General features: G+C 35.9%; 1 pseudogene; it reads left to right on the top strand.

The window, feature by feature from the left end:
* The first annotated feature begins 257 nt into the window (after positions 1-257).
* On the top strand, positions 258-912 carry LOC104672244 (annotated as a pseudogene).
* The last annotated feature ends 7,574 nt before the right edge of the window (positions 913-8,486 follow it).

Below are 8,486 nucleotides of genomic sequence, written 5' to 3'. Positions count from 1 at the left end.
CAGACCCCAAAAGCAAATGCAACAAAAGCAAAAATAAATAAATAGGACCTGATTAAGCTAAAAAGCTTCTGTACAGCAAAATAAATAATCAGCAGAGTAAACAGGCAACCCGCAGAATGGTAGAAAATATTTGCAAACTATGCATCCAACAATATTTTGACTAATCTCCATAATCTACAAGGAACTCAAATCAGCAAGGAGAAAAACAAATAATCCCATCAAAAAGCGGGCAAAGGGTTCTGCATTCCCTGCGCAAAATGCCCAGCAAAGCCACAGAAACCATCCCTGCTACGGAACAGGAGGTGCCGCAGCTCCAGGCTGACAGAGGGTCTGGAACAGAATCTGACAGTGATGAATCAGTACCAGAGCCTGAGGAACAGGATTCCACACAGACAACCACACAACAAGCCCAGTTGGCAGCAGCAGCTGAAATTAATGAAGAACCAGTCAGTAAAGCAAAACAGAGTCAGAGTGAAAAGAAAGCACAGAAGGCTATGTCCAAACTGGATCTTCGACAGGTTACAGGGGTTACTAGAGTCACTATCTGGAAATCTAAGAATATCCTCTCTTTGTCATCACAAAACCAGATGTCTATAAGAGCCCTGCTTTGGATACCTACATAGTTTTGGGGGGAACCAAAAATGAAGATTTATCTCAGCGAGCACAGCTAGCAGCTGCTGAGAAATTCAAAGTTCAAGGTAAAGCTATCTCAAACATTTAAGAAGAAACACAGACTCCAACTGTACAAGAGGAGAGTTAAGAGGAAGAAGCTGATAAAACAGGTGTGGAAGTTAAGGGCATGGAACTGGTCATGCCCTTGTCAAAGCAAATACATTGAAAGCAAAGGCAGTCCAAGCCCTGAAGAACAATGGTAATGATGTTGTAAATGCTATCATGGAATTAACAAAGTAACCAACTGAAAACAACTTGTTCAGTGTTTCCAAGAAGTAACTGCAGCTTGATTTGAAATTTGTGCTGTTTCTAGAAGAGCAATAACAATCACTGCAGTCTGGCTCTCTAGGAAGCCCTATCCCTAGGCAAAGGGAGAATGCACCACATCAAGGGATCACCCTGTGGTACAAAAGAATCTGAACAGCAACCCTTGAGTTCCAGATTTTTCCACTGAAATAGCCTACCCAAATGAGAAGGAATCAGAAAAGTAATTCTGGTGATGTGACAAAATGAGGTTCTAGAACATCCCCAAAAGACCACACTATCTCCCCAGTAATAGAACCAAACCAAGAAAAAAATCTCTGAATTGCCGGGTAAAGAATTCAGAAGGTTGATTATTAAGCTACTCAAGGAGACACCACAGAAAGGTAAAAACCAACTTAAAGAAATATAAAAACCAATACAGGATATGGATGAACATGTCTCCAGAGAAACAGATGTAATAAAGAAAAAACAATCACAACTTCTGGAAATAAAAGATACACTTAAGAAATACAAAATGCACTGCAAAGTGTCAACAATAGACTATAACAAGTAGAAGGAAGAACTTCAGAGCTCAAAGATAAGGCTTTCAAATTAACCTGATCAGACAGAGACAAAGAAAAAAGAATTTTTGAAAATGAACAAAGACTCCAAGAAATTTGGGATTATGTTAAATGACCAAACCTAAGAATAATTGGTGTTCCTGAGGAAGAGGAGAAATCTAAAAGTTTGGAAAACATATTTGAGGGAATAATTGAAAAGAAAAAAAAAAAAAACTTCCCTGGCCTCACTAGAGATCTAGACATCCCAATACAAGAAACTCAAAAAAAAAAAATACCTGGGAAATTCATCACTAAAAGATCATCACCTAGTCACATAGTCATCAGGTTATCTAAAGTCAAGACAGAGAAAAGAATCAACAGCTGGGAGGCAAAAGTATTAGGTAACCTATAAAGGAAAACCTATCAGATTAACAGCAGATTTCTCACCAGAAACCTTAGAAGCCAGAAAGGATTGGGGTCCTATCTTTAGCCCCCTCAAACAAAATAATTGCCAGCCAAGAATTTTGTATCCAGCAAAACTAAGCTTCATAAATGAAGGAAAGAAAAAGCCTTTCTCAGACAAACAAATGCTGAGTGAATTTACCACTACCAAGCCAGCATTATAAGAAATGCTAAAAGGAGTTCTAAATCTTTGAACAAAACCTCGAAATATACCAAATAGAACCTCCCTAAAGCATAAATCTCACAGGCACTATAAAACAATAACACAATGAAAAAAAGGTGTTCAGGCAGCAACTAGCACAATAAATAAAACAGCACCTCACATTTGAATACTAATGTTGAATGTAAATGACCTAAATACCCCACTTAAAAGATACAAAATGGCAGAATGGATAAAAATCCACCAACCAAGTATCTGCTGCCTTCAAGAGACTCACTTAACGCATAAGGACTCACATAAATTTAAGGTAAAGAGGTGGAAAAAGATGTTCCATGCAAATGGAAACCAAAAGCAAAAAGGAGTAGCTATTTTTATATCAGACAAAACAAACTTTAAAGCAAAAACAGTTTAAAAAGACAAAGAGGGAGATTGTATAATTATAAAAGGATCAGTCTTAACAGAAGACTATCACAATCTTAAATATATATACACCTAACACTGGAGCTCCCATATTTATAAAACAATTATTACTAGATCTAAGAAATTAGATAGATGGCAACGCAATAACAGTGGGGGACTTCAGTACTCCACTGACAGCATTAGACAGGTCATCAAGACAGAAAGTCAACAAAAAATAATGAATTTAAACTGTACCTTAGAACAACTTAACAGGACTTAACAGATATTTACAGAACATTCTACCCAACAACTGCAGAATGTACATTCTTTTCTTCAGCACATGGAACATTCTCCAAAATAGACTATATGATAGACCAGAAAACAAGCCTCAGCAAATTTAAGAAAATCAAAATTATATAAAGTACCCTCTCAGAACAGTGGAATAAACCCGGAAATAAACTCCAAAAAGAACCCTCAAAACTATAAAAATACATTGAAATTAAATAATCTACTCCTGAACAATCTTTGGGTCAATAGTGAAATGAAGATGGAAATTTAAAAATTATTTGAATTGAATGATAATAGTGACACAACTTATCAAAACCTCTGGGATACAGCAAAAGTGGTGCTAAGAAGAAAGTTCATAGCATTAAATGCCTACATGAGAAGTCTGAAAGAGCACAAATAGATAATATGATGTCACATCTCAAGGAACTAGAGAAATGAGAACAAATCAAACTCAAACCCAGCAGAAGAAAAGAAATAAAGAGCAGAACTAAATGAAATTGAAAAAAAAAATACAAAAGATAATTGAAGCAAAAAGCTGGTTCTTTGAAAAGATAAACAAAGTTGATAGACAATTAGCGAGATTAACCAAGAAATAAAAAGAGAAGATCCAAATAAGCTTAATTAGAAACAAAACAGTAGATATTACAACCTATATCACAGAAATACAAAAGATCATTTAAGGCTGCAATGAATACTTTTACATGCACAAACCAGAAAATCTAGAGGAGATGGGTAAATTCCTGGAAATACACAAACCTCCTAGATTAAATCAGAAAGAAATAGAAACTCTGAACAGACCAATAACAAGTAGCAAATTGAAACAGTAATTAAATAATTGCCAACAAAAAAAAAAAAAGTCCAGCACCAAATTCTATCAGGCATTCAGGTACCAATCTTACCAGAACTATTCCAAAAGATACAGAAAGAAGGAATCCTCTGTAAGTCATTCTATGAAACCAGTATTACCCTAATACCAAAACCAGGACAAGACATAACAAAAAAAGAAAACTCCAGACCAATATCCCTGATGAACATAGATGCAAAACTCCTCAACAAAATATCAGCTAGCCAAATTCAACAACATATCAAAAAGATAATCCACCATGATCAAGTGGATTTCATACCAAGGATGTAGGGATGGTTTAATATACACAAGTCAATAAATGTGACACACCACATAAACAGAATTAAAAACAAAAATCACATGATCATCTCAATAGATGCAGAAAAAGCATTTGACAAATCCAGCATCTCTTTATTAATATATTAAAACCCTGAGCAAAGTCAGTATAGAATAAAATACCTCAAGCTAATAAAAGCCATCTATGACAAACCCACAGTCAACATTATACTGATGAGGAAAGAGCTGAAAGCATTTCCCCTGAGAACTGGAACAAGACAAAGATGCCCACTTTCACCACTGTTATTCACCATTGTAGTGGAAGTCCTAGCCAGAGCAATCAGACAAGAGAAAGAAATAAAGGGCATCCAAATTGGTAAAGAGGAAGTCAAACTGTCGCTGTTCACCAATGATATGATCGTATACATAAAAAACCCTAAAGACTCATCCAGAAAGCTCCTAGACCTGATAAATGAATTTTAGTAAAGTGTCAGGATACAAAATGAATGTACATAAATCAGTAGCACTGCTATACACCAACAATGATCAAGCTGAGAATAAAATCAAGAACTCAATCCCTTTTACAACAGCTCCATAAAAAATAAAATACTTAGGAATATACCTAACCAAGCAGGTAAAAGACCTCTACAAGGAAAACTTACAAAACACTGCTGAAAGAAATCATAGACGACACAAACAAATGGAAACACATCCCATGCTTGGAGATGGGTAAAATCAATGCTATGAAAATGACGATACTGTCAAAAGCAATCTATAAATTCAATGCAATTCCCATCAAAATACCACCATCATTCTTCACAGAACCAGAAAAAACAATCCTAAAATTCATATGGAACCATAAAAGAGCCACACAGTCAAAGCAGGACTATACAAAAAGAACAAATCTGGAGGTCCTACGTTAGTTACCCAACTTCAAACTATACCACAAGTTACCAAAACAGCATGGTTCTGGTATAAAAATAGGCATGTTGACCAGTCGAACAGAATAGAGAACCCAGAAATAAAACCAAATATTTACAGCCAACTGATCTTTGACAAAGCAAACAAAAACATAAAGTGGGGAAAGGACACCCTATTCAACACATGGTGCTAGGATAATTGGCAAGTTACATGTAGGAGAATGAAACTGGATCTTCATCTCTCACTTTACACAAAAATCAACCCAAGATGGATCAAAGACTTAAATCTAAAACCTGAAACTATAAAATTTCTGGACGATAACATCAGAAAAACCCTTCTAGACATTGGCTTAGGCAAAGATTTCATGACCAAGAACCCAAAGCAAATACAACAAAAACAAAGATAAATATGTGGGACTTAATTAAAGAGCTTTTGCACAGTGAAAGGAACAGTCAGCAGAGTAAACAACAACCCACAAAGTGAGAGAAAATATTTGCAAACTATGCATCTGACAAAGGACTAATATCCAGAATCTAGAGGGAGCTCAAACAAACCAGCAACAAAAAAACAAATAATCCTATCAAAAAGTAGCCTAAAGACATGAATAAACAAGTCTCAAAAGAACATATACAAGCAGCCAACAAACATATGAAAAAATGCTGGACATCACGAATTATCAGGGAACTGCAAATCAAAACCACAATGAGATACCACCTCACTCCTGCAAGATTTTTTTTATTTAAAAAATCAAAACATAACAGATGTTGGTATGGATGTGGCAAAAAGGGAACACTGTTACACTGCTAGTAGGAATGTAAACAAGTGCAACCACTATGGAAAACAGAAAGGAGATTCCTTAAAGAACTGAAACTAGATCTACTATTTGATCCAGCAATCCCACTGCTGGGTATCCACCCAGAGGAAAAGAAGTCATTATATGAAAAAGACACTTGCACGTGCATGTTTATAGCAGCACAATTTGCAATTGCAAAAATATGGAACCAGCTTAAATGCCCATCGACTAACCAATGAATAAAAAATGTGATGTGTGTGTGATATATATAATGTGTGATATATACATATACACACACATATATAGGAATAAATATATATATAGGAATATACAAAAAGTAACGAAATAATGGTATTCACAGTAACCTAGATGGAGATGGAGACCATTATTCTAAGTAAAGTAATTCAGGAATGGAAAACTAAACATGGTATGTTCTCACTTGTAAGTGAGAGCTAGGCTATGAGGACACAAAGGCATAAGAATGATATAATGGACTTTGGGAACTCAGGTGGGGATGGGTGGGAGAGGAGCAAGGAATAAAATACTACACATTGGGTGCAGTGTACACTGCTCAGATGACAGGTACAGCAAAATCTCAGAAATCACCACTAAAGAACTTCTCCATGCAACCGAACACCACCTGTTCCCCGAAAACTACCAAAATAAAAAAATAAAAAGAAATAAAATAATAAAGACCAAAAAAGTGGGCAAAGGACATGAATAGACACTACTCAAAAGAAGATATACGAATAGCCAGCAAACATGAAAAAATGATTAACATCACTAATCATCAGGGAAATGCAAATTAAAACCACAATGAGATACCACCTTACCCCAACCAGAATGGCCATTTTTTTTGAAGTCAAAAAACAACAGATGTAGGTATGGATGTGGTACAAAGGGAATGCTTATGCACTGCTAGTAGGAATGTAAATTAGTACAACCTCTATGGAAAACAGTATGGATTTCTCAAAGAACTAAAAGTAGATCAACCACTAGATCCAGCAATCCCACTACTGGGTATCCACCCAAAGGAAAAGTCATTATACCAAAAATGTACCTGCATGCGTATGTTTATCACAGTGCAATTTACCATTGCAAAGATATGGAACTAACCTAAGTGCCCATCAGCTGATAAGTGGATAAAGTAGACAGATGATAGATAGATAGATAGATAGATAGATAGATAGATAGATAGATAGATACACACACACAGACACGCACACACACACACACACTATGAAATACTACCCAGTCATAAATAAGAATGAAATAATGCCTTCTGCAGCAACTTGGATGGAGGATGGAGCTGGCGGCCATTATTCTAAGTGAAATAACACAGGAATGAAAAACCAAGTACTGTGTGCTCTCACTTATAAGGGAGGCATACGGAGGGGTATAATGGACATTGGAGACTTAGAAGCAGGGAGAGGCGGGGGAGAGGTGAAGAATAAAAAGCAACATATTGGGTACAATGTATACCACTCGGGGATATGTGCACTAAAATCTCAGATTTTACCGCTGTACAATTTATCCATGTAACCAAAAACTGCTTGTTCCCCAAAAGCTATTGAAATTAAAAATATATTTTTAAAAAGATGTGGTACAAACTCTCATACATTGCTAATAGGAGTGTAAAATGATACACTTTGGAATACAAGCAGTTTCTTATAAATTTAACATACAGGTACTATAAGAACCAACAATTCCACTCCACTTATTAACCCAAAAGAAATGGAAGCATATGTCCACACATAACTTTCATGCAAATGTTTAAAATAGCTTTACTCAAAACAGCCAAAAACTAAAAGTAGTCCAAATATTCACTTGTAGGTGAATGGATAAATAAATCTTGATATACCCAAACAAAGGAAGATTCAGCAATAAAAATAAACGATTGAAACCCACAACATAGATTAATCTCAAAAACAGTATGCACAGTGAAAGAAGTCACGCCCAAAATACATACGTCCTGTATGATTTCATTCATATATATAATATACATATATATGTATATATATACACACACATATATGTGTATGAATAAAAAAACAAATAATGCTATCAAAAAGTAGGATTTCATTCATATACATAATATACACATATATGTATATATATACAGACACACATATATATGAATGATGTGTGTGTGTATATATGAATGAAATTATATACACACATATATATGTATATATATATAAATTTTTTTTGAGACAGGATCTGGCTCTGTCACCCAGGCTGGAGTGCAGTGGCACAGTTTTGGCTCACTGCAACCTCTGTCTCCCAGGCTCAAGAGATCCTCCCACATCAGCCTCCTGAGTAGCTGGGACCACAGGTGCATGCCACCATGCCCGGATAATTTTTATATTTTTTGTAAAGGCAGGGTTTTGCCTTGATGACAAAGCTAGGCCTGAACTCCTGGGCTCAAGCAATCCACCCACCTCAGCCTACCAAAGTGCTGGGATTACAGACATGAGCCACCACACCTGGCCGATGCCATATATTTAAAATTCTAGAAAATGCAATCTAATCTATAGCAATAAAAGCTGATCTGTGATTGCTTGGGACTAGAGGTGAAAGAAGGATTGACCATAAGAAGACAGAGAAGGAACTTAGGCCTGATGGAAATCTTGTGTGTGGATCATGGTGGTGGTTATATGTATACATTCATCAAATTCACCAAAATTAAAATAGGTGAAGCTTATTTTATATTAATTTATCTCAATAAACTGAATTTTTTTTTAAAGGGGGAAACTTTCCAAGAAGCAGCATTAAAATATAGTTGCCTCCATATCATCAGGGGATTGGTCCCAGGACTCCCACGGATACCAAAATCCACAGATGGTCATGTCCCTGACACAATGTATG

The sequence above is a fragment of the Rhinopithecus roxellana genome, chromosome 11 (genome assembly GCF_007565055.1).
Source record: "Rhinopithecus roxellana isolate Shanxi Qingling chromosome 11, ASM756505v1, whole genome shotgun sequence".
Lineage (NCBI taxonomy): Eukaryota > Metazoa > Chordata > Mammalia > Primates > Cercopithecidae > Rhinopithecus > Rhinopithecus roxellana.
Note: the sequence above shows the minus strand (reverse complement) of the source record. Positions and strands in the feature narration are given on the sequence as shown.